This window comes from Dermochelys coriacea, chromosome 1 (assembly GCF_009764565.3).
Source record: "Dermochelys coriacea isolate rDerCor1 chromosome 1, rDerCor1.pri.v4, whole genome shotgun sequence".
Taxonomy (NCBI): Eukaryota; Metazoa; Chordata; order Testudines; family Dermochelyidae; genus Dermochelys; species Dermochelys coriacea.
Window position 1 is genome coordinate 120,957,521 of NC_050068.2, and position 27,871 is coordinate 120,985,391.

A 27,871-nucleotide genomic window follows, 5' to 3' on the forward strand; every position below is an offset into this window, starting at 1 on the left:
ATCCTTAATATTCATTTAAATTAATTTGGGTACAATTATTATACAATTTGGGTACACCTCCTCAGCAACAGGCTCACACCTATTGAGCTCCCTCATGCTGAATCACAGAGAGACCATACACCTTATTATTGGGCAAAACTGATGACAACATTCAAGATATTCTTTTTATTTTTTAAAAAAATTGTTGCGATAGAAGTGATATTGTTACCTAACAAGTAAAAGAGAAGATGCCAGATATATAAGGTAAGACAATACCGCAGAAGACAAGCAATATCAGTCATTAGAATATCAATATCATTAGAAAATGGAGGGAATATGACAGGGTTAAAACAGTTAAAGAAGTAAAAGCTATCCCTGACCCTAATGTGTTTATTACTTAAGAACAAGCTAAATAGCTACAGACACATGCTGAAAACCATTTAGGTAAGATTACGGTGCTGTGGCAGAATTAAGGAAAAACATGTAGTAGAAACTAGAACCAAAGCAGGTTATATAATGTCCAGAATATGTCTCTGTTCCATAACATCTGTTTCTAGGGTAAGATTCACAAACAGAATCTGAATCTGATACTAATTAGATAGAACAGATGAAGAAAATATACTTCTCTTGAGAAACTTAAGGACATAAAAAGGGCAGAACCCCTCCATGACAGAAGTTTCTAAATTGATTCCTTACCTTTAATATTATATGGAGAGTCCTTAACATTTTTTCCCTTGTTCATCATCCTCCAAGAATTTACTATCAAGTAGCAATTGGGTAGGTACATAAAAGATATTAAACTTCTCAAAAGGACAAGGAGTGTGTAAGAACAATGAGGCATAAATGTGCCTTGTAATGAATTTCAGAGCTTCTATCTTTCTTGTTACAAATCAATCCGAGTTCACTTGCTCTGAAAAACCCTAACCTCCCTGAAACGTCAGCAGCTCAAGTTTTAGAATTTGAGGCAAATACTGAAGTTTTTTTTTGGCAGAGTGCTATCTTCTGTGCTGAAAGCAATCTTACAGATGTTCACTGTAATGAAACATTTGATATCCGGAATAAATGATTTTTCAGCCAAGAAACTTAGTGTTGAGATAACAAGATTAAACGTAAAAGCAGAACACTTAACGAGATCTGACATAAACAGAAAAAAACCTCGCACTATCTTCCAACTACTGACTTTCCACTCAGAGTATTTTTTTTAAGTTACAGGAAGAATTATAGTTGTATAATAAAATCACCTCAACGTATGTTTAGGGTTTATTGTTTTCAGCAATAGAATGTTTTACAGTTCTCAATTTATTGCTGCAAATAGAAATAAATGAACATCCTTCTCCCAACAATAAGACAGATTGTGAAGAAAAAATATCTACTGTATGCTTTCATTGTGGCTAGGTGTCACGTTGGTGCTCAAAGGAGTGCCCAATAGATACCATATAATAAGGTGGGGCAAGTGTAAAAATTGATTGAGGAAATTCGACTGGCTAGGATTTAGTGTCATGCCCTGTTGGGTGTTGGCCCTGGTGGGTGTTAGGCATGCATTAGTAAACTTCAGGATCAACTACTGCAATGTACAGTACCTGGTGCTGAAAGTGAATGCCACAAAAAGTTTCAGATGGCATGATACACTGCAGCCCCTCTCCTAAGTCAGGCAGGGCAATGAAAACATTTCATACCATTGCTCTACACACGTAGTTCAGGCTCTCTGTCCCCTACTTTTTCTGGTGTAAGGCCTTGAACCTGTTTTTCACGACTCTGAATGGTCTTTGTCCAGAATATCTTTGGTCTTGTCTACATGAAGTAGCAATGCTTACCAGAGGGGTGTGGTTTCTAAAGCACACCAGTGTGTTGTGCACTAACTGGTCTGTGTAAACCCTGCTGGCATGAACTAAAAATTCCATAGTGAACTTTAAGGTAGTGCTGTTTCAAACGATGCTAGATTAACATGCACTAGGGAACTTTTAGTTGTGCCAGTAGGATCTACACAGGCCATTTAGCATGCAACCCACTGGTGCACTTTAGAAATCACTCCCCTCTAGTGCGCGCTGCTGCTCTGGGTAGACAAGCCCTTAAGGATCACCTCTTTGCAACAATGACATACCATTCCAGCTGTGCTCCTCAAGTGGTCATGATACCCAGGATGAAACTCACTGTTGCAGGGGACTGAGCCTCCTCAGCAACAGGCTCACACCCATGAGCTCCCTCATGCTCATATTATGGTAGCACCCAAGGGCCCCAATCGGGATTGAGAACCCATTGCACTGGGGACTGTACAAACACAGAAGAGAGATAATCCCAGCCGTAAGCAAAGCCATGATTCTTCTAGAACACATTAGACCTAAATAATGTAGCAGGCACCCCAGAATTTTGAAGCCCTCCTCCCTTTAGCTCTCTCCCATTTAATGTCCTCTCCTAGCAATACAGTTTGGGATGTTCATTTGAATTTAAATCTCAAATTAAATTGCTTTTGGCTGCCTCATCATTGCATATCTTCCTTGCTCAGTACCTTTACCATTTATTTTGATCCTATCCAATCACACCTAAACTAATCTAACCAAGTGGGCATTTTTAGTCAAACACTTGGAGAGTTCTTCAGACCCGTTCAGAAATGCAGAACATATTGGGTTGTTTTCACTTCATATCCTAAACTATAAGAATAGTATTGCTTTGGCAAGTAGGTGGTGGAAACCATCTTTACTGTTTGGGACATGGACACCTAAATGGGACAAAACATAGAGAGCAGTTTGTAAAGAAATGGTAATTTATGAGAAGAAAGGCACTGCTTAATGCAATATATTATTTTTATTTTTAAAATATTCCCAATCTTCCAGTTAAAAAATTAATCACAGAAAGAATTCCATTAGTAAAAGTATTTCCTTGCTACTTACACACACAGACCTGCTCTAGATGTTGCTATCCTATTTGCAAGAATATTTCTTCACGTATCCTCCTGCACATAAATGTGCCATGCAAAGATATCCTGTTTAGACGCTGCTTTGAAACTCAAACTTTATCTAACCACTCGACTGTGTAAGCAGAAAATAAGCCAGAGACTGTTGTGGCTCCGGAACTCCAGTTTTACGTGAGTGAGCATTATTAAATCATACAGAATTTCATAGCTCATCTTTACTTAGAACAAAAGTTGTATGTTAATTATGACCTTTTTCTTACAGGAAATTTGGTATTTAATAGGCAAATACCAACCTCTCTGATTACAAGATAAAGCCTTTATTCCTCTTTCCCCACTCTTCCCAAGGCAAAGTGAATGAAGTTTCAGGATTTCCCTCCCTTCCTGTTCTTTTTGTTATGTTCCTGCTAGGCTAAAATGACAAGAGTCCCTGCCCCATTCTTTCATTCATCAAAGAGAAAGTAAAAAGAGAAATGTATACGTAAAAGTTAAATATAAGTGGAAATAGTGTAAACCAAATTTTAGTTCACGATCTGCAAAAAATTGCCCCTCCAAAGGCCAGGTGGCATCTCAGTGGTCTCAGCTTGTGATGTTCTAAGTTTGGTTCAAGTGAGATGGAGCTTTGCATGCTGCTATCTGTAAATCCCCTTAGGTTGGATCTCTATATTAAAGTTGAAGACAACACTGGCCCGTGCCGCACTTTGCTGTATCCAACATCTTGGAACAATAAATGCCTAGAAGGGATCACAAGTGAAAGAAAGGCAGAAAAGCACCAACATTACAGTTTCTTAGAAAGTACCTTACATGCAACAGTGAAGCTGACTACGAGAAGTCCTGCACTACACTTTAATGAGTCTTCCCTTGACTTGAAAGTATTTCTGGTGTTGTTCTCAAACTGAAATATGAATCTGTATAATTTTTGGATTAGAGACTGCAAAGAACCTATGCCTGAAGCATCTCTCCCTACACACATTTCTTAATTCTTAACACCTTTTTTAAATTTAATCTCTACCACTAAAGAATTCCACTCCTCCTCCTATGAGATTTCATCCGAAGGGAATGTGCAGAAAGAACAAAGCCTCACACTCTCTCTGTCACATCATAGCCATTGTTTACACTGGGAAAACATCACTCCGGATCAGAGCCAAGGTCCATCTACCTCATTATCCCAGCTCAGAGGCCAGCACCAGTTGCTTCAGAGGTAAGTGCAAAAATCTTTGCTGTAGGCATTTATTGGCTAACCAGCCCCCGGGAAGTTTCTTCCTAACCTTAGACAGATAAAAGTTGCCTTATGCCCTGAAAAATGACTATGTTTATAGTCCTTGCAAAAGCCTGTTTTTTAATTTTGTTTGACTATTCCTAAATCTCCCTCTGTTATTATTTTGCCATGTAGCTCCATCAGTGCTAGGGACAGTGAGGGCACATCTACACTTAAAACTCTGCATCGGCACACGCACCCGTATTTTAATGAAGACACTCTAAGCTGATGGGCTGATGGGCTTGGGCTGATGGTGTTGGTGGCATAGTTAATCCAACTCCCCAAAAAGGTGGAAGCTAAGTTGATGAGAGAAGCTCTCACACCAACGTAGCACTGTCTACAAGGGGAAGTTTGGTCAGTATGACTATGTCGCTCAGGGGTTTGGATTATTCACACCCTTGAGCAATGAAGTATTCTGATATAGGTCTGTAGTATAGACCAGACTTCTAGAATAGATGTCACCAGCATTCTTACCAGCATTCTGTCTAAACCAGGTCTCAAGTAATTGATGATTGATCTGCGCTAGTGCTCTCATTGTTGCTAGCACCATTGCCAGGCCAAAGTCAGGAGAATTGCCTAACATTTTCTATTTAGATCCAGTAACATCAGCAGAGGGCAACAAAAATGACTAGGGGGCTAGAGCACATGACTTATGAGGAGAGGCTGAGGGAACTGGGATTATTTAGTCTGCAGAAGAGAAGAATGAGGGGGATTTGAAAGAGGATGGATCTAGACTGTTCTCAGTGGTAGCAGATGACAGAACAAGGAGTAATGGTCTCAAGTTGCAGTGGGGGAGGTTTAGGTTGGATATTAGGAAAAACTTTTTCACTAGGAGGGTGGTGAAGCACTGGAATGGGTTACCTTAGAGGTTTTTAAGGTCAGACTTGACAAAGCCCTGGCTGGGATGATTTAGTTGGGGATTAGTCCTGCTTTGAGCAGGGGGTTGGACTAGATGCCTCCTGAGGTCCCTTCCAACCCTGATATTCTATGATTCTATGATACTATGAACATTTCCATGAGAAGACTGCAAGTTTCAATCCCTGGGGAGACTCTGATTTGAAACATGCACTTCTATTTCCAGCATTTTCACAGCCACAAGACTAGGAGAAGGAGTAATTAGCAGGGCTTTGGAGCTGTGCTCCGGCTTCGCTCCAGCTCCAGGCAAAAACCTGCAGCTCCACTGCTCCGGAGCTGCTCTGCGCTCCAGCTCCGGGCTCCGCTCCGAAGCCCTGGTAAATAGCACTGGAACTTGCAAAAATCCTATTCTTCATTGTAATTGGCAGCAAACTAGGCCTTAACGTGTACTCCAGTGTGATGGAAATCTTTTAAGTTCATTTGAAGACTTGTATTTGTTCAAAGAGGTTGTATATTCTTAAAAATAGAACTGGCCAAATAACAGTCATGATTGATGTATTTTTTCAATATTTTCCCTCCCATGAATTGAATATATTTGTGAATACTTTTCCCCCCATTATTCAGCCAGGTCTATGCATGGTCTGGTCAAATAAATAGGTAAATTATTTACAAATTTTCCTCTCACAAATCTCAAAAACATTCATGAATTAGTTCTGGTTATTATTCACTAAGCTCCATTAATAGATCTGAAAACCAAGTTATTCAGCAAGTTGACTAAGTATGCACCCAACTTTAAGCCAGTGAATAGTCACATTGGATAGGCAAATGAACTTAAAAAATTATAGAGGATGTTGTAGAATAACCTATGTGATCCAGATTCAGGAAGTCATAAGAATAAGATTCTTGTATGTATGGCAACCAGGATGCTTTTGCAAAGGTGCAGGTCATGACTGTCTGACTGATAAGAAAGATTATTATTAGATATGAAAGGCTATCTTTTGGTCTAAAACAACATATTGTCTAGTAAACTGATAGTAAGAGAGTACAAATATGTATATTGACCCCTTACAACCCATATAAATGCTGCTGCTGAAATCATTTTAATTTCTCTTCAATGTTGAATGTCATCCCCACCCCCTCCAGTTGAAGCCAGTGGTTCCCTTTCTGCTATACCAAATTAGCTCTTAAACTGCATTTAAGAAAAAGCGAGGCTGTTATTGTGTTGTGACCACTGCCTATCACTTATCCAATTGTTATCTTGTGTTCTGTTTGTGTGTTGTTGTATCTACCAGTTGTCTCTCATCATACTCTTAGACTGTAAGATCTTTGGGCAAGGGCCATCTTTTTTCTTCTGTATTAGTACAGCACCTACCATAACTGGGTCCTGTGCCTTGACTGGAGTTCTGGTAGAAAACCTGACACCTGACAACCCTAAATACAAGTAAATGAATGAAAAAACAAATACTTTACTAATGTTACTTTTCCATGTGAACATTTGCTGTAGTCTCCTTGAGGACTTTATTCCATCAGTAGCAGAGGAGGTGGACTGTGTAAATAAGAAGCATAAGGGAGAGGAGAAGCACTTCACTAGACTGTCTAATAAGATGCAATCTACACCATGAAAACCTTTGAGAATTTCCGACCTCCTGTACTAATCCAGCTATTATGCATGAGCACTGGGTCAGCAGGTTAAAATTCCATATACATACTGCATGACTTCAAACAAAATATTTAAATATTTTTCTAAACAATAAAAAATTAATAACACAAAGAAATGTGCCAGCCCACATTCTGGATTTGGATCCAATTTTTTTTTTATATGAAAGACAAGACTGTTTTTGTTTTACAGAGAGCCGTCTTAAATCATTTTTTGTTTTAAGATTGTAAAAAAAAGCTGCTACTTGGCCAAGACCTTGTTTGAGAACTTTCTGTCCAAAGCAATTTTTAATTTTGAACAGCAGAGTAAGGAGAAAGTTAACAGTGGAAACAATGACACAACCTTAGTCACAGAGGTGGGAATGGTGCTGCCATGGACATCTCAAAATACATTGCCTGACCACAAAGCACAACCATTTTTGTTAATTGACAACTCCTCCAAAATAAACAGAAAACTGCTTTCTGGATCCTCCACATAAGCAACCTAATGATCCATGCTCATTTCTAATTATAATACAATTGGACTTGACTGTGGCTTTGCCACAATTCCTAGGGACGCAGTCCCTAGCCTCAGTTGCTGTGCTCCCTCAAGAGCAGACTGGAAACCAGACGGTGAGTGTTGCAGTTTGGTCACTGCTTCCTCTAGCTTCAGGGCTGAATGAAAGTGCAGAGGCAGTAATCTGTGTCAGCCATATACATGGTGCAGATGACATCCCCTGGCGTGCTTGGTCAGAGCAGCTGAACCAAGTCTCCACCCACAATGCGTGGGAGGGGATATAGTGCCCACACAAAGGATGCTCTTCTCCCTCTGGTTCACAGTTGAGCCCACTGTGTTACTAAAATGAAAGATCCAGTTTCTTAAATGCAGCATTTGCCTATTGTGACGGTTCAGGAGTGAGCTACATCTGAGCTCTCTTCTACAATTAAGCAGTAGGGCTCAAAAACAGAGCTGCAAAACAGAGACCACAGAATGAAATTCCTTAATGTTGTATTGAAGCTTAGAAGTCCCCAGAAACCCCAGCATAGGCTGAGCTACAGCAGCAGCGGCCCTTTGCAGCTAACTGGCTCTCCTATTCTAAATCCCCGCTCACATCACAGGCTGAATTTCTCCAAATCAGAACTTCTGGTCTCCTGTTGAAGTTAATGGATGACTTCATAGAATCATAGAAGATTAGGGTTGGAAGAGACCTCAGGAAGTCATCTAGTCCAACCCCTTGCTCAAAGCAGGACCAACACCAACTAAATCATCCCAGCCCAGGGCTTTGTCTAGCCAGGCCTTAAAAACCTCTAAGGATGGAGATTCCACCACCTCCCTAGGTAATCTATTCCAGTGCTTTACCACCCTCCTAGTGAAATAGTGTTTCCTAATATCCAACCTAGACCTCCCACACCAACTTGACACCATTTCTCCTAGTTCTATCATCTGCCACCACGGAGAACAGCGTAGCTCCATCCTCTTTGAAACCCCCCTTCAGGTAGTTGAAGACTGGTATCAAATCCCCCCTCACTCTTCTCTTCTGCAGACTAAATAAGCCCAGTTTCCTCAGCCTCTCCTCATAAATCATGTGCCCCAGCCCCCTCATCATTTTCATTGCCCTCTGCTGAACTCTCTCCAATTTGTCCACATCCTTTCTGTGGTGCAATACTTCAGATGTGGCCTCACCAGTGCCAAATAGAGGGGAATAATCACTTCCCTCGATCTGCTGGCAATGCTCCTACTAATGCAGCCCAATATGCCGTTAGCCTTCTTGGCAACAAGCGCACATTGTTGATGCATATCCAGCTTCTCATCCACTTTAATCCCCAGGTCCTTTTCTGCAGAACAGCCGCTTAGCCAGTCAGTCCCCAGCCTGTAGCAGTGCATGGGATTCTTCCATTCTAAGTGCAGGACTCTGCACTTGCCCTTGTTGAACCTCCTCAGATTTCTTTTGGTCCAATCCTCCAATTTATCTAGGTCACTCTGGACCTGATCTCTACCTGCAAGTTTATCTACCTCTCCCCCCAGTTTAGTGTCATCTGCAGTCTTGCTGAGGGTACAATCCATCTCATCATCCAGAATGAAGATGTTGAACAAAACTTGCCACAGGATTGACCCCTGGGGCACAACACTTGATACCAGCTGCCAACTAGACATTGAGCCGTTGATTACTACCCGTTGAGCCCGATGATCTAGCCTGATTTCTATCCACCTTATAGTCCATTCATGCAATCCATACTTCTTTAACTTGTTGGCAAGAATACTGTGGGAGCCTGTATTAAAAGTTTTGCTAAAGTCAAAGTATATCAAGTCCACCACTTTCCGCATATCCACAGAGCCAGTTATCTCATGATAAAAGGCAATCAGGTTGATCAGGCATGACTTGTCCTTGGTGAATCCATGTTGACTGTTCCTGATCACCTTCCTCTCCTCCAAATGCTTCAGATTCTTTGAGGACCTGCTCCATGATTTTTCCAGGGATTGAGATGAAGCTGAGCGATCTGTAGTTCCCTGGATTCTTCTTCCCTTTTTTAAAGATGGGCACTATCTTTGCCTTTGACTTGCTTGACACTTGTTGCTGTCTGTGGACTCTTGGCCATTAATCAACTCTGTGTTCTTACTACTCTTGTCCACCTCATACTCCTCCTCCTTTCCTCTTCCTTGTACTTGTACCCCATGTAACTCTCCTCAGTGCTCTGTCCCTCTTAACTCGTTTGCCCCACAATGGAGCTCTGGGATGCTTTAAACAGTTTTGTTATTCTTTTTGTGCATCCTTTGCTTAGATATTTCTAACTATATGAATGTTATCTTGTGACCTGTAAGCGGAATATATGGTTGTAAGAGAAGGAATAAACAAAGGCATTTTAATGTCTCCTTTCATTCCAGACCTGTCCTCCCTCACCTTTCAGCTAGATTTGTATTTAACATTTTGAATAAGCCTGTATTAATCTAAAACACTAACAAAGCTTGAAATAAGAGGTAACATGCCAAAAGCTCTCAAAATATATTTAGTATCAAAACAAATGTTTCAATTTATCTCCTAATAAGCGACACAGAACTCTACATAGGATGCTACAATCAGTTTTTTCTGTGTCCACTCAGGCAGCATCTCCTTTCGATAGAGTCAAGGTCCCAGCAAAGTGGGAGCATTAACCTGAGAATCTCTAAAATCAACATCTCCAAACATGTTTTGGAAAGGTTTATTTCTAGCTTTGAGCAAACTAAATGGTTTCCTCAGGACAATTAATGCATCTCTTAGCAATAGGCAAAGGAATAAATTAACTTCCTAATTCATAAAATGAAAAAAGTAAACAACCAATATTTTAGCCATCCATGGAACAGAAAAACTCTAAGGCCAAGCCACATGTTATGATCTTTCTGTTAATTTTTAAAGTGATCAAACAAAGGGGTTTTTTTGGTAATAAAGTAGATTGTTGCATAGTTGAATAAGTTCATATACAGATTAAAAGGTCTTTATGCTGACAAAACTTAGAAATTTTGGTGTACAGAACTATAGTAAATCTAGAAGTGTTGTAAAAAGGCAAAAGTGTGGCAATTGCAAAGTTATATTAATTATTAATTATTATTAGTAGTAAGAACTGGTACTCTTGTTGTGTTGCTGGTGTTCTGATGTATCTAGGACAATGCTTAAAAAAGCTGGACTATTCTAACCATTTGGAGTTAGAATATTGATTTTAAAATGAACCTGGAAGTTATTTAAAATTAGAATCAAATTGGGGATAATTTCTGCCTGCATTTGGAAACAGGATGGAATAAAATTCTCCTCAAATTAAAGTTAAAAGTAAGAAGAAAACTTCCATAATTACCAAGTTACAAGAATATGAGAAATTTGTATTCTGTTGCTCAGTGGTCCAAGAACTGAAAAGAGAAAGTGAGCCAAAAGACACTTCAAACAATTCTGTCAGTGCATATTTTAATTAATTATGCTAAAGAAGAAAAAATGGATATCTACCTTTTATAACTGTTGTTCTTTGAAATGTGTTGCTCATGTCCATTCCATTCTAGGTGTGCACGTGCCCACGTGTGTGACCGTTGAAGATTTTTGCCTTAGCAGTATGCGTAGGGTCGGCTGTGGTGCCCTTTTGAGTGCTGTGCTCACACGCTGATATATTAGGCACCACCAGCTCTACGCCCTCTCAGTTCCTCTTTGCCAGTAACTCTGACAGAGAGTCAGGAGGGTGGGTAATGAAATGGACATGAGCAACACATCTCGAAGAACAAGTTACAAAAGGTAGGTAACCGATTTTTCTTCTTCGAGTGCTTGCTCATGTTGATTCCATTCTAAGTGACTCACAAGCAGTATCCCCGGAGGTGAGCTCGGAGTTCATGGTCATGCGGTTTGCAACACTGCTATCCTGAAGCCAGCATTGCTTTGGGCTTGCATAATGAGTTGTAAACATGTGGACCGATGACCAGATAGTGGCCCTGCAGATATCCTGAATCAGCATCTGGGCCAGGCAGGCCACTGCTGAAGCCTGCACCCTAGTCGAGTGGGCAGGCACGGTTGTCAGTGGAGGCACTTTTACCAGTTCATAGCAGGCCATGATCCAGGATGAAATCCTCTGAGCTGACACTGGGCGACCTTTCATCCTGTCTGCCACTATAATGAACAACTGCGTTGACTTGCAAAACAGCTTAGTTCTGTCAATGCAGAAGGCAAGTGCCCTCCTGATGTCCAGAGCGTGCAACTTGCGCTCCTTTTCCAATTTATGAGGTTTTGGAAAGAAGACAGGTAAGTATATGTCCTGGCCATTATGAAACTGTGAAACTACCTTGGGCAGGAATGCTAGATGCAGCCACAACTGGACTTTGTCCTTATAGAACACTGTATAGGGCAGCTCTGAAGTAAGTGGCCAGATCTCAGAGACCCTGCGAGCAGCCTTTATTGCAACCAGAAATGAAACGTTCCAGGAGAGATGAAGGAGAGAGCAGGAAAACAGAGGCTTGAAGGGGGGACCACTGAGCTGTGACAGCATGAGATTCAGGTCCCAGGGAGGGATGGGATCTTGGACGTGCAGGTAGAGATGCTCCAGACCTTTCAAAAACTGGACTGTCATGTTGTGAGCAAAGACCAACCTGCCCTGGATTGGAGGGTGGAAGGCCAAAAGAGTGGCCAAGTGGACTTTGACTGAAGACAGGGATAACCCCTGGAGCTTGAGGTGCAGAAGGTATTCCAGGATCTCCTGCAATGAGGCCAGCTCAGCCCAGTACCTTAATCCGAGGTCCAGCAGGTGAACCTTTTCCACTTGGCCAGATAGGTCGCTCTGGTGGAGGGATTTCTGCTACCCAACAAGACCTGTTGGACACGGGCCAAGCATTCCTATTCCTCTGCATTTAACCATGTAGAAGCCATGCAGTCAGGTGCAGCGCCACCAGGCTCAGGTGCAGAAGACTGCCATTGTTCTGGGACAGCAGGTCCTGCCAGAGAGACAGCTGCAGTGGGGAAGCCACTGAAAGGTCCAACAGCGTGCTGAACCAGTGCTGTTGAGGTCACGCAGGGGCTATTAGGATCACCTTCACCCTGTCCTGTTTGATCTTCATGAGGACTCTGTGGATCAACAGCACTGGTGGGAAGGCATAAATCAGAGCTCCCAACTATGGGAGCAAAAAGGCATCCGAGAGGGAGCCCCTGTCCATTCCCTGGATGAAGCAGAATGTGTGGCATTTCCTGTTCTGACGGGATACAAACAAGTCCACCTGGGGAGTCCCCCATCTCTAGAAGATCACCCTGACTGCCTCCAGATGGAACAACCACTCATGGCGAGAAGAGAAGGTCCTGCTGAGGTGATCTGCTAACACATTCCTGCCCCTGGCAGATGCGCAGCTACCAGATGGATGGCATGCTGCAACAGAAGTCCCAAAGGCGGAGAGCTTCTTGGCAAAGGGCTGATGCCCTGGCTCTGCCCAGCTTGTTGATGTAATACATCTCAGCAGTACTGTCCATCAGAACCTGCACCACCATGCCCTTCAGGTGGGATAGGAATGAGTTGAGTTTCCTGACATTTATGTGGAGTGATAGATGGTCCCATGACCAGTGACCTTCACGTTGATTTTGCCCAGGTGGGCTCTCTAGCCCAAGTCCGAGGCATCGGAAATCAGGGTCAGAGATGGAGAAGGGGCTGCGAAGGGAACTCCCTCCAACACCAGCTCAGGGCTCAACTACCAATCCAGGGAAGACAGGATGTGGACCAGCACCCTGATTACCCGGTCTGGATCATGCCTGTTGGGGATGTAAACTGATGCCAGCCACGCTTGCAGTGATTGGAGATAGAGCCAGGCATGCCAGACCATGTACGTACAGGCAGCCATGTGACCTAACAATCGCAGGCAGATGCAAGAAGTGGTGAGCGGGTAATTTTTCCCATAGGATATCAGGCCTGACATGGCCTGAAAACGCACCTCCGGAAGGAAGGCTCTGGCTCATGTGGAGTCAAGAACTGCCCCAATTAACTCTATTTGTTGCACCGGTCTTAAGGTTGATTTTTTTTTGTTTACCAACAGGCCCAGGCCGCAGCAGCGGGGAATAGCAAATTGAGGCTCCACTGTACCTGTTCCCGAGATCTGTCCTTGATGAGCCAATTGTCAAGATACAGGTAGACCTGAACCCCTCAACACCTCAGGTAAGTGACCACTGGCACCATACATTTTGTGAACACACTTGGGGCAGATGAGAGATCAAAGGGTAGCACTGTGAACTGGAAAAGGTTTCTGCCACTATAAAACAGAGGAATTATCTGTGACCTTGGAAGATGGAGATATGGAAATAAGCGTCCTTTAGATTGAGGGCAGTGTACTAGTCTCTCAGATCTAGGGAGGGAATGATGGAAGCCAAGGAGGCCATGTGAAACAAACTTCTTAAGAGACTTGTTGAGGTGCCACAGGTCCAGAATGAGTCTTAGGCCCCCTTTTGCTTTCAGGATCAGGAAATAATGGGAGAAGAACACTTTTCCTCTTGTGTCCCGAGGGATCTCCTCCACTGCCCCCAGCTGCATGAGGTTTATGACTTCTTGAATGAGGAGTTGCTTGTGAGAAGAATCCCTGAAAGGGACGGGGAAGGGAGGCGGGGCAGCCGAGAATTGCAGGGTGTAGCCCCGAGATACAATCTCTAGAACCCAATCATCTGAGGTGACCCATGACCAAGCGAAATGGTAGGGATGAAGATGATTGAGGAAAGAACGAGGCAGATCCGGGGAGTTGACTGGGGCATCACTCTTGAGCACACTCTCAAATGAGCACTTCTGGCCCCCGTGATGTTTTGCTGGGCCAGGATGCACAGGCGAATGGGAGGAAGAAGGACGGTGATGACTAAAACTCATGTATCTATCCCTTCTCCTTGCAGGCCCTTGATGATATAGTGACCTATGCCTCGCTCTAGGCGACCTATGTCAAGAAGGCAGAGACCGTGATCGCAGTGCCAGCGACCTAAGACGTTCCACAGAAGACGGAGACTTGGGGTGTGGAGACAGAGAACGTTGTCTCATCTCCTGAGATGGGCATTGTTCACCTGCCCTCTGGGAGGCCTTTACAGCTGGTTTGCCCTCATAGGGAGCCCTTGCCGTATCCTGCGACACATGTGGTGCCAGAAGCACTGATAGAGACCTCTGCTCTCTGGGCACCAGGAGAGCCTGGGAAGACATTTTACGGTCGTTACCTGTAAGGTGACTACACCTAAACTGATTTTGGCCTCCAGGACTGTTCAGCCACTTGCACAGGCTAACTGCAGCCACATCTTCATGTCTGGCACCTCTAAAAGGTAGCTACCCTGGACTTTATTTACTACGGCCACAAGCCACTTTCCAGATCTGTGTCTTGAACAGCACCCAGCCTCTCTTTGGAGCAAGCACATTCCAATTAGCTGCAAATCAAGCAGAAACAGAAAACAAAAAGAGCTAACAGAAAGAAAATGAAGCAAAACTCATCTCTATCTGGCACACAGGCCTCATGGAAGGTTCTAAGTTCCAAGCAAAGGATGCTGGAATGGTATGACAATACAATGGTCAGTGTGCATGCTGCGATAGATAGACCCTTTGCTACCTTCTAGTTTTAAGGAGATTGTGGGTTTTTAAAATACATTCAATAGATCAGTTATCGAAGATAATTATTTTGGGGACTTAGGCTAGAATCTGTAGAAAATAAAATCATGCATCAAACAGACATGTGGTGGTTGGATTACCAGAGTGTCATCTGATTTAGGGCTTGTCTTCACTACTGGGGAGATCGATGCTGCTGCAATTGATGCAGCAGGTGAAAACATGCTAAATTGATGGCAGAGCGCTGTCCGTTCGACTCCGGTACTCCAGCTCCCTGAGAAGAGTAAAGTAAGTTGACCAGAGAGTGTCTCCTGTTGACGCAGCATAGTGAAGACACCGGGATAAGTTGACCTAAGCTAAGTCGACTCCAGCTACGTGTAACTTAGGTTGACTTACCCCAGCAGTGAAGACAAGCACTTAGAGAAGTAGATCCCACAGAGAGTGAGAGTGAGGGTTAAAAAGGATCCATATTTTGCTCTGTTGATAGAATTGCACCCATTTAACAGAGAGCAGAATCTGACACAGGTTATGTACAAAACACATACTGGATTTCAATGAAGAAGCTACTGTGTGAAAATGATCAGAAACAAAATATTAAGCGTATATTTTTAATGTGACATAACAGAGACAGAGGAATGTAAACAGTGAGAGAGTTACTTGACCTTAATCATCATGGCAGCAGGGTTTCCCTGTTCCTCAATTCCTCCCCAACAACCCAATCAACAATGAGGTAAGTTTTTCCATTGAAGACTTTTTTCCTGTAGGTAGGACCATAAGCTTCTGGCCAATATTAGACATGCCACAACATGTCATCATATTTTTTTAGGATCATCAGAAAAACACCTGAATAAAATACTGCAACCCGGCATGCAGAAAAAGCATACAATAAGATTGAGGTGCAGAAGATTAGGACTTAATATTTGACTTGAATATAGATCAACCCTTCAAAATGTTTCTTTTTAATATATGGTTAAATATTAACATTTTAGATTCTCCAGTAGAAACCGAGGATTAAAGTCATATTAGAATCAATGGGAATTTTATTATTGATTTCACTGGGGCCAGGATTTCACCCCTGGAATGTAGGCCTTATAATTAGCTGCTGTTATTTTTTTTTTATTTAGGAACAGCCATTTGGTTTAAGACATTGCCACTTTTGCATATCCCTATGGGATACTCAGAATTAGAGTAATAATAAATAAATAATAAATAATAATGATATGTAGCACTCATATAGTGCTTTCCATCTGTAGATCTGAAAACACTTTCAAAAAGGAGATAATTATCAATAACCCCATTTTACAAACGGTGAAGCTGAGTCAGAGAGAGATGAAGTGACTTGTGTGAGGTCACTACCTGGCCAGTGACAGAGCCAGAAAAACCCCCCCAGATCTCCTGAGTTGTAGTTCAGGGTCCTACCCACTAGGCCACACTATAAACAAAATACTTGCAATTTGAGAGTCTCTTGAGCCTGTTCTCTGCCAAATTATTTTGACTTTAGTGCAACAGGTATATTTATTCCTCAGAATTAACTCCCTCTTTTCTGTTGACTTTTAGCTCCATTGTGTATTTCTTTGAAAATGGTATATGATCAGCTTCAGCCAAAATGGGTGACAAGGCATAGAGATTACAGCATGCCTACTCACTAGTCATGTGCTACCATGAATTCCTGATTTCTGTCATAGTATATGGAATATGATTAAATATATACTCGCTGATAAACACAAAGCCTTCTGGGTGAATGTGGCTATCTATGTTGCTGCCTCCAGCACTTTAAGCGAGATGCAACTTTTAAAGCACTGAAACATTATTTAGTTTGATTACTTTAATGGAAGAGAAGAGGCTGTGATCTATTGAGGAATATATTTATTTTAGTCCTTGATCCCTTATTCATAAATATGCAGCTTTCCAGCCTTCAATTTTTCACTGTGTCAGTCTGGAACAAAGTAGTTTTACCAGAGCATGAACAATGCAGGGTGAGAAGTTTTTCCCAGTCAAGTGAGCTGAGTGGGGCTGGGTTGTTGCTGTCTCCGTCTTTTACGGGACACTGGAAGGAAAGGAAGAGATTAGCCCAAGTGCTGCTGCTCTTTTAACAGGATGAGATAAGGAAGGCAGGGGGCTGAGCTGCCCCGTAATTCTTATTTGTTTTTGAGGATGGGAAAAGGGAGGGAGGGAACAAAGTGACTCGAACCTCTATATTTCATAGGCAGGGAAAGATTATTGTAATATGAATTTATGTATTTAGAGCCAAATTTACACCCACACACACCCACACACACCCATTCCCAAATACTCCCTGCACTGCAACATATAGAACTCAGCTAACCCCAGGAGTTGTTTTCAATGTTAAAGATAATGGGCTAATTTTAGCAATGATGCACAGGGACACAACTCTACTGACTTTGCTGTTGTGTTACACTAGGGAGGAATTTGACCCAAGAATTGTAATACTGACATTTTGCATACACGGTTTGAGCAGTAATGCAATATAAGTGTATAAAATTCTACTATACACGTGCTTATCCTTTACATTTAAAAATAAAAAGTTTTAAAATGTTCCTTTCCCTCCCTCACACCTGTTTACTAAAAGTCACTTTTACAGAGTCACTCTTAAAAGGCACAGCACAGAAAGCACAGCCCAGGAGGATGGTGGGCCCACAAGGGTTCCTTTATGCCTCCTTTGTATCATTTAGATTCTGGACTTCTGCAGGGGCTGAAACAGCTGTTGGCATAAGCATCTCTAGGGGCTGCTATGACTGCCTCCTACCCTAGGCTGCCCATCAGCTGGACAGTCTCTGCAGAGCTGAGTAATACAGGTTACTCATGGTAACTCCCAGCCCTGCCACTTTCACTGGAGTTTGCAAAGGAAGGCAGTGTAGATCCATTTTCTCCCCCAGTCTCTTGCTCCTTAATTATGATCCCTTAAACACTATTGGACCTAGGGATACATTTGGCCTCTTTAACTGCACTCCATTTATATTATTCTAATAACATTCATTTAAAAAAAATAGATTGAACTTTACGAGCCACTAGATGTGAGGCTTCCTGGATGTACCCAGGATTGTGTGACACCTCACTACCACGTGCCCTGAGCACAAAGAAGTCTTGTGTGTGCCTGCTGGTGGTGAGCTCCCCAACTCTACCAGCTGCAGGCGGCACCAGCACTCCCCCGTAGGCCTGTGAAGGCCCAGCTGTGTCTCTATAGGTTAGCAATAGGAACACTCCAACACCGCCCCCCGACCATCTCTGGAATGTCAGCCCCTCTTCCACTGGACACTCACAGTATTTAGATTCACTGATGTGCCTCCCTAGAAATATGAGTCCCATCCTTTTTCTTCATTCATAAACAAGACATCCCATACCGTTTTGTTCCTTTATGTAGATTTTCTTTCTTGTAGATTTTGCCAACTTTCGACTGGCATCTAGGTTCAGTATGGAAATAGGCCTCCATAGTGAGGCAGACAATACATATATGACCAGACCGGGAAATAAGTGTCTGTTACCTCCTGCCTGAAAGGAACCTGTCCAAAGCATGTCATCTTCTGGTGACCTGCCTTAACTCCAAGACCTTTAGAACCTAATTTTCAGTATTGATACATAACTTAAATTTTATATCTACATACATTCCACAATGATTAGGATGATTAGTGGGCTACTAGCTCTCAACAGAGACCTTACCTGCTGTCCTTTGGTGCACTATTATGTATAGATCTGACTGAGGGGATCCATCACCCTGTGCACCTTTGCTCTCTGCCAGTTGGCATCAAGAGGTCCCAGGGTCACACTGGGTCATCCTCAAGTTGCCACCACTATGACTGAACAGTTATCCCATATCAAGCACATATCAAATCTAAAGATTTGAACTTCTGACTCAGCGCTAACATCCCCAGACAGAGCCAGTGCTCTTTCATTGATTGTAATTTAATGGTTGTTCAAGAATAAATTGAGATACAATCATACACCAACTTTTTAACAGAGCAAATTTTATAATCTCTTTAATTAGAAGGCTGCAGCACACAAAACTATGCTTCTCTGAATTTCAGCACACCAAGGCCCCTATCCTGCAGTCTATTCCAAAGCAATACTTCTACTGATGGCATTAAATAAGGACTGAGTAAGGACCACCGGTTTGGCCCTATTAAACTTCCTGTTAATAATATATTACAACAATTTAGGTTAATGTAACATTCAGATTACAAGTTTATATATTCCAAAGAAGTGAGAATGTTACAAGACAGGCCACACACAAGAATATTAACTTGGCTATATTGCACATCCAGTATGTTTTATTGCATGTATTCAGTAACAAATGTAATATTATAGTCAGCTACGATTTTAAAAGGAAAGGCATGGAAGGAAGTTGTCACAATCTGGCCTAGTATCATTCTGTACTGACATCAGTCTGTTGAGAGGGGACTCAGCAATTGGGTCTCACATGCTTCTAAGCCCCCTGAGGTCTGGGCTGAGTCTAGGGTTGCCAATTTTCTAATTCCTGAACACCCTGCCCCACCCCTTCCCCTGAGGCCCTGGCCCCTATCTCACCTGTCCCCCTTCATCACTTGCTCTCCACCTCCGTCCCCATCTCTCGCTCCCCCTTCCCCCGGGACTCACCTGCCGCCTGCAGAGCCGGGCTGGAAGGAGCCAATGAGGAGCTTACCCACCTGGCAAAGCAGGGCATGGCAGGGGTCAGCACCCAGAGTGAGGGGCTGAGGTGGGGAAATTGGGGCACAGAGGGGTGGGAAGTTGGTCCCTGGAGTGATGGGAGGAGAAATCAGGGCACAGCAGGGTTGGGGGGTTGGTCCCTGGAGTGAGAAGGAGCCAGGGTGGTGAAATTGGGGAAACAGCATGGTGTGGGGGGGTCTGTTCCTGGAGTGAGGGGTTAGGGAGGGGAAATTGGGGCACAGTGTGGGGGTCGGTCTCTGGAGCAAGGAGCTGGGCTGTGGAAATCAGGGCACAGCAGGGTATGTGTGTGTGTGAGGGGTCCGTTCCTGGAGCGAGGGGCTGGGGAAATCAGGGCATTGTGTGGCATGGCATCGAGAGGTCAGTCCCCGAAGTGAGGGGCTGGGGTGAGGAAATGGGGGCACAGTAGGGTGGGGTGGGGAAATCAGGACACAGAGGAGTGGGGGGTTGGTCCCTGGAGCAAGGGGCCTGGGTGGGGAAATTGGGGCACAGTGGGGTGTTGGGGGGGTTCATCCCTGGAGCAAGGAGCCGGGGAGGGGAAATCTGGGCACAGTGGGATGAAGGGGTCGGTCTCTGGAGCAAGGGGCCAGGCTGTGGAAATCAGGGCACAGCGCGGTGCGGGGACATTTGGCAATCCTAGCTGAGTCTGGTAATTGTTTCTAGCTCAGGGTGTTTAGGGAACACTTTCAGGCTTAGACCTCTTACCTGAGCCTTTCCATGAGACATGGGACTCCAGCTGTCTTAGACTCCAAAACGAATGTCTCAGAACTTCTGAGCCACCAGCCATTTCTACACAATCCCCACAGAGCTCCACCTAGACTGTGGGTTCCCTCTGTGAGCTTCAAGTTTAGCTGCTTGAGGGACAACATTTTTTGGAAGCAAGGGACACAGGAATTTCTTGACCACAGTCACTGTACACTTAAAAAGCTCGAGAGAGGTGCAGATCTGTGCAAAATAACAAACCTTCTGAGACACGCTCTCTCCTTGTCTGATCTCTTTCTGCCTGTGAGTCTGACATTTCAGGCTAGGCAGAATTTGTCCTGTCTCTCCAGCCAGGCCTTTTTACATGAGGTGATGGTCTGCCCTGCCTGGCACAGTCACACAAAGTCTGTGACAAAGCTGGAAATGGAACCTAGATCACCAGACTCCTAGTCCCATGTTTTAACCCCATGCTGACTCCAAATCCGATACTGTGAATGGCAGAGTAGCATATGTACAGTATTTTTTTAATTTTAAAATTATATAACATAAATATAATTGTTTTAAATAATAATTACTATGTTTAAATATAATAAACATAAATATAATTGTTTTAAAGTAGGACAAATTCTGGGCATCTTTTAATTCTTGATCCTGCAAGCGGCTGAGTATGTTGGCCTGATGTAGCAAAGCTCTTAAAGCATGTGAATTGAACTTATTGAACTCAATAGGGCAACCAGTGCTTAAAGTTAAGCATGTGCTTATATGTGATATTGGATAAGGCCAGAGTACTCAGTATATCTCCAATCAAAGCCCTTAGGAAAACTGTAGCATTTTATCCTGTTAATAAGCCCTGTTGCTATTTATACTTTTAGCATCAAGGCTGATTAACAAGATGTATGTGTAAATAAAAAAACACTCTCCTTTCTTAGACATATTTGGGAGCGTCCTTATTAGTTCTCTTCCACCAATCTCCACTCTGTCCTGTTGCAGGTGGGAACAACTGAAGAACACTATTTGGATTAATTTATAGGTAAAGGGTTAGAATGAAAAGAAATAGAGAGTCCTTTAGTTTTTGCCTTAAAAACTGACCAGTATTCAAGGCAAGCTTTGTTTAGTACGGTGTCAATACCATTATCATTCAAAATACAACAGAAATCAGCTATGGAAGAGAATTCTTCATCGTCTAAAAGACCAACACTAGAAACTAGCATCCAAGGATGCATTTGCAGATCGTAAAACATAGATATACAAGTTATCTTTTTTAAAAAAAAAAACGAATCCTTAATTTTTCCGAGTAAAGAAGGGTAAAATGCATCAATGTGAACAAAATAAGATTTATAAGTTGAGATAAATACCTAAAGAAAACTGGATGGAACAAGGGGCAAATCCACACCAGTTTTTAAAAAATATTTTGTTTGGGACTGACCCCAATACTAGGAAACATCCTCCACAGTTATGGAATGAGCCTCTCTGTACATATAGTACTAGCTCCAGCAGCCTTAAGGGCTTGCATTATTAATATTGTTTAACTTACAGAGTGTGATATATGACTGAAGAACAATTTTGAGTCAGGTTTCTTCTGATATCAGTGACCTTGAACAAGAACACATGAACTTCTAAATCTCATTACAGTAGGCATCAGATAAATTAAGCTGAAAATCCCCCTCCCAGGGTGCAATGTACTCAATTCTTTTCCAGGTCCTGACAGTAACAATTAATTTTTAAGTTTTAAACATAAATCTTTTCAGGGACTGGTAATAAAAATGGCCTCAAACTCTTTGGGTGCTGTGATAATCTGTTGTATGTCTAGATTTGATGGAACAGTAACACTTATGATGTAGGTATTGGGATACAGAATATGCTTCCTCCTTGATCTTTTGAATACTCCTCAAGGATCTGAATTTTCCTGTTTCAAAAAATGGAGACATTTTAATAACATGATTGTCATTGGTTTTCTACATAAATTGGGCGCACAGATTTACAGAGAGAAGAACTTATTGACTGAGTTGAAATTTAATGATATTTCAATACTTTTTCATATTGACAGAAATCCCCACACTGGGATGGAATTTGAAAGCAATTGTTCCTGATCCAGTTATATTAGCAAGAATCTATTTTATATATTTCAGCAATTAAAAAAAAGTGTTGCTACATAGTTAACCAGTGCATTTGTGTTGGCCTGTGAAACTAGCAGTATTCCAGCAATAATGCCTACAATTTGGGAAGTCTACTTGTCTTCTCTCCTTAGAATGATGATATTCAGACCTCAGTGGTTCAGGAGCCAAATAAGCAATCAACATTATCCAAAAGAGCCATAGTAATGTGAATTCATTGTTTCATTACTGTGGCACTATATATTCATATTTGAACCATATCATGGGGAAATATTAGTTTTTATTATATATATACATATAATTCTTACATCAAAATGACTGACCAAGTATTATTATTTTATCAACCACAATTGGTTAATAATGTAGTAAAAACATCCTGATTGGTTAATAACATAGATTGGTTAATAATTAAATCACACAGTGTTTTAGTATCAAGTACTGCAGGAGACACATTAAAGAGCCACTTGTAGCTCATAAGCCGCAGTCTGAGTATCACTGCCTTGGAATCTAACTTGATGGCTCTTTTTTTTATATGCAGCCATTCATTTCCTTCCCCAGTCCAAAATCGTCCACGTGCTTTTTTAATATTTAATAAGAACTGGCTTGGTGGCAAACTGGGAATTAATTAGAAGCCTGGGGAGCATGACTATTTTAAATATGTTAATGTCCTTCATTCAACTTTATGCATAAAATACACTACTTAACAAGATCATTGCATGTTTGTTTTAGTATGGAGACACAGTGGCCTTTAAAAAAACTGCTGGTTTTATTTTTATTGGGAATGTTTTGTCATCACTTTTAAGGCAAAATACCCTCATTGAAGTTAATGGAGAAGACTGCATAACAATTTATGGAAAAGTGTGCCCCAATATTATGATTTATTATTTGCATTGCAGTAGTGACCAGGGGCTCTAGTCAGGACTGGGGCACAGTATAAACACAAACTCAGGGTCTTAATGATTATCCAGCAAATATAAAGAGAATGGAACATATTTTTATTTTTGACGGACAAGGTATATAAATCATATCATCAGCATGTAATGAGACAACATGAGTTTCATTATCTATCACAATTCCTTGAATTTTAGGATAATGGCATAATATGTGAGCCAAGAGTTTAAGCGCCAAGATGAATAACAACGATGAAAAGAGGTAGACTTTTCTGGTGCCACATTTTAAATTAAAACTGTCAGAGTTCCCATTGATCAAAATTGAGGATTTTTGTCTTGCATGCCTGGCAGTAATACAGTGATAAAAATTGCCTTGCAGGTCCATTTTTGACAAGACTTTAAATTTGATTACATTTTTTGAAAAGTTAGTAGATGAAAGAAACAGAGGATATAATATTTCTGGACTTCAGTAAAGCTATTGATACAGGGCTTCATGAAAGTTTACTTGAAATGTTAATTTAAACTGACTTGGGTATAAAGAGCACTTTTACATGAATTAAAAAACTAATTGGAGGACTAACAACATAGCTTAATAATCAATGTCAATCTATCAAGTTAGGTGAGGTGCACAATGGAGTGCTGTATTAAATACAGTCTTATTCAACAACCTGGCTAATGATCTGGAACACAGGGGTATGTAGCACACTGATTAAAAACTGGATGAATAAAACTGGGCAGCATTGTAAACACTGCTGAGGAAGATTTAGGTAATTGAGAGTGTCCTCTGGAATTGTTACCATAAGTCGAAGTCCAGCTGCAGTGTCTCATGCTCCAGCTATTGTCTCTAAGAACTGTGATCTTTTGGTAATTGAGCTTTCTCCCTAATATGTTTCAATACCTTCCAAATGATCTGTGAGGAGGGTAAGTGAGTTTAATAAGTAATTCCATTTTGGGAGACTACAGCAGCCAGTGTATTCAGGGGTGTGTGGTTCATTTCTGAAGCTACAATGGTCTCTAGAAAAAAGGAGCAAATTCTTCCATACAGGGTGGGCACAGAAAGGTAGTTTTCAAATAAGCCAGTTCAATCTCTAAATAATTCGTCACCTCCTCATACCCAAGATAAATAAATACTGCTCCCAGACAAGTTTATGTTTGTATATCTCACAACCATTTTGATTCTTCTTTAATTAAGATTCCTGGAGTGATCCTTGACATACCTTAACTCCACAGGGTGGGGATATGGAAATAGTTTTTAATTCTCACTGAGTGCACATGCCTAGGATTCATTTCCCCAGCTGAATACTAGGGGCTTTTGCAACACACAGCACACATCTTAAGTATACTCAAAGCACACATGCATGCGCACACCTGCACTTTCAAAATGGGAGCCTAAAGTTAGGTTCCATGGCTAAAATTTTCAAAAGTGACTAGTGATTTGGTGATACTTTAAAAAGGCCTGATTTTTCAAAAAAGTGATGAGCAGCCCACCCTCTGAAGTCAGTCCCCTTACTATGTAACAAGTTGGGCACCCAAAATCATCAGTCATTTTTGAAAATGAAGACCCTGATCCTGGAATTAACCCCACACTGTTGATGGGGCTCCGCAGGAGTTCAAGAATCAGAGTTTGTTGATGGATTGGAACCTAATCCTCATTTAGATGCCAACATAAATAGCCTGATTTTCTCACTTCTGAAAATCATGCCACTTATTCAGACACCTAATAAAAATTTAGGAGCTTAACTTTAGGAACTTTTTTCTGAAACTCTCGGCCATTACATGTACATATGAAGGGTTAAGGACAACCAAGATATGGAAAGTTAAGGCTGCCACTTCACATTAAATGTTCACAACTCTCACATTGGTTTTGGAGAAGGGAAAGAGCAAAAGGCCTGGTATTGATCAGCCTTAAAACCAACAAAAAACAGGAAACAGAAACTTAAGTCAGGTTAGGTTAACAACATTTAAAAGAAGAGTTTTGTATTTAGTATAATTTACTCTGGACTAAGTACAAAGCTATATTTGTGTATTCTTTCTGCTGTAGTGTATATGCTGAACTGATTCTGAACAATCAGCTCGAGGAAACACGACTACAAAAATAAATGCTTTTTTTAAAAAAAATTCTAAAGGGGGAAAAAACAAACAAGGAATTTAAGGATACACCCAAAAGTTTTTTCCAAGAACATTTGTTATTAGATCAGTAACTATGCTTTACTGACCACATCAAAGCACCTTCATTGATCTATAAACAATCTGTAATAATATTGTAAGAAAATATCACTTTTTTCCTTTTAACTTAAAAGAGCAAACAGGAAAAAATTATCCAGACTTCAAGCTAGTGCCCTATATCAAGTTACAAATCTTTCTAATCTTGATTAGTCCCATAAGAGTGGATTTTAAAAACAATGACGTACACTTTCTGATTCAAAAGCACTTGTAATTACAAGTGTTTGCACTTTCTCTTCTGGAATGATCTAGTGCTTCATCCAAACCCCGTTGAAATCAATGGCATGTTTTGCATTGACTTCTGTGAGATTTTGGAACAGGCTCCTAGTAAAACTGAGATTTCTGGCACACAAAAGGTCTTAAATAACCTCCAGATTTATATGTAAAATGCGAGTGAGGAAGGAGAGAAGGACTGATTCTCACACAATGTTTTGTACCATCAACCACACCATGAACTCCCCCTGAAATTAACTGGAGTTTTGCAGAAAAATCAATGGCAAAATCTGACCCTTTGTCAGTACTGACAAACCAACCAAGAAAAATAATTTGTTTACGCAGTGAAGTTAAACAAAGAGTAGAATTCATCTGGATCTAAAATAAGCTGAACATATGAACTCGAGCCGATACCCGGCCTAGTCTAAATCATTCACTTCTGATTTTATTTTTTGTACAGTGTGAAACTATGGGACTGATCTTGTGCCCATTAAATTTAATACTATTGATTTCAAATGGGAGCAAGCCCTGTATATGTTATAATATTTATAATTCATGTTGTCAAAAACAAATTAACATTTAAATAAATATCTTTGCCTATTCAGCTAACAGATAATCTAAAAATGCATAGGAGGGAAATCTAAGCAGAGACTGAAATGGCAATACCAATGTATAACAAGGCGAGAAACTTCGAACTGGAATTAATTTGCAAACGGGACACCATCAAATTAGGCCTGAATAAAGACTGGGAGTGTATGGGTCACTACAAAAACTAATTTCCCCCTGCTGATACTCACACCTTCTTGTTAACTGTTTGAAATGGGCCACCTTGATTACATTGGCCTCATCAGCACTACAAAAGTGATTTCCACCCCTTCTTGTCAACTATTGAGAATAGCCCACTTCCACCTTAATTGGATTGGCTCGTTAGCACTGACTCCCCACTTGGTAAGGCAACTCCCATCTTTTCATATGCTGTATATTTATACCTCTCTACTGTATTTTTCACTCCATGCACCTGATGAAGTGGGTTTTAGCCCATGAAAGCTTATACCCAAATAAATTTGTTATTTTCTAAGGTGCCACAAGTACTCCTTGTTGTTTTTAAGGATAATACTAGGTTTCTATGTCATGTGCCAATCTATTTAGTTTAAGAAAGAAAAAGTTGATAAGTGACTTTATCACAGTCTAAAAGTACGTACCCTGGGGAGAAGATACTTGACAGTAGTGGGCTCTTTAATCTAGCAGACAAAGGCATAATTATAACAAGATCCAGTGGCTAGAAGCTGAAGCTTGACAAATTCAGACTAGAAGGCACAAAATGTTAACAGTGAGGGCAATTAGCCATTGGAACAACTTATCAGTGGGCACAGGGGATTCTCCATCCCTTCAATCTTTAAATCAAGACTGCATATCTTTCTAAATGAGATGCTCTAGCTGAACCAGAAGCAATAGACTTGATGCAGGAACCACTTTATGAAATGTTATGGTCTGTGTTATGCAGAACTTCAGACTAGATTTTCATAATGGTCTCTTCTCGCTTAAAAATCCATGTATTTATTCTAGTTTTAGTAATGCGGTTATTCTAAAATTGTAAGTCCTACTTTTATAGAGTCACAGAGTTTAAGGCCAGAAGGGACCACCAGGTAATCTAGTCTGATCTCCTGTTTATCACAGATTACCACCACCTGCACACTAAACACAACAACCAAAATTAGATCAAAGTATTGCAGCTCACAGGAGACTACATTATTATGTGACACATGCAGAAAATAGGAGGGACCAAGGTGCACCAGTGCTCAATGTCCACTCAATGACAGGGAAATGATTAAGTGAGATATACCCAGATAATCCTGGCAAGTGACCGACACCCACATGCTACACAGGAAGGTGAAAAATCCCCTAGGGCACTGCAAACCTGGCCTGGAAGAAATTTCATAGTTTCAACAGAATTTCCTGTCCAGTCCCATGTATAGTATCAGTTAGACCCTGACCATTTTTAAAGTTCACTACCCAGCAACACATTCCATAGAGTAGACCACAGTAATTGTAATTATTTAAACCACTATTAATAGTAGGCTAAAAGTACGAACCATGGGGTGCAAGCTTATCTCCTCCAGTATAGCCCGCCAGGGTATAATTTAATACTATAAGACTGTTCACTTTTTCCTTTTGTAATTTTAACTTTGTTTTTATTACATTATAAAAAGCTTGTACAAAATATAAAAAGCTTTCCATTTATCACCACGGAAATTTAGGTGTGAAATAGAATATAGGGCAATTAAAATAACATTCCCTGGGGTCCACACCAGACACGGTCCTCTTCAGCCACCATAACATAACATACATAACATTTCCTTATTTA

At 41.3% G+C, this 27,871-nt stretch overlaps 1 protein-coding gene across 4 annotated transcripts in view; it reads right to left on the reverse strand.

Moving 5' to 3' along the window:
• ATP10A (ATPase phospholipid transporting 10A (putative)) overlaps nt 1–27,871 on the reverse strand; it is a 161,656-nt gene that overhangs the window by 105,239 nt on the left and 28,546 nt on the right. The window contains exon 1 of one of the 4 annotated variants that reach the window (XM_043492203.1): nt 676–790. The exons of the other annotated variants lie outside the window; for them this stretch is intronic. The gene's annotated coding sequence lies outside the window, so the exon portion shown is untranslated. Of the gene's footprint in view, nt 1–675; nt 791–27,871 lie in introns of those variants that run through there. 4 annotated transcript variants of the gene reach the window in all.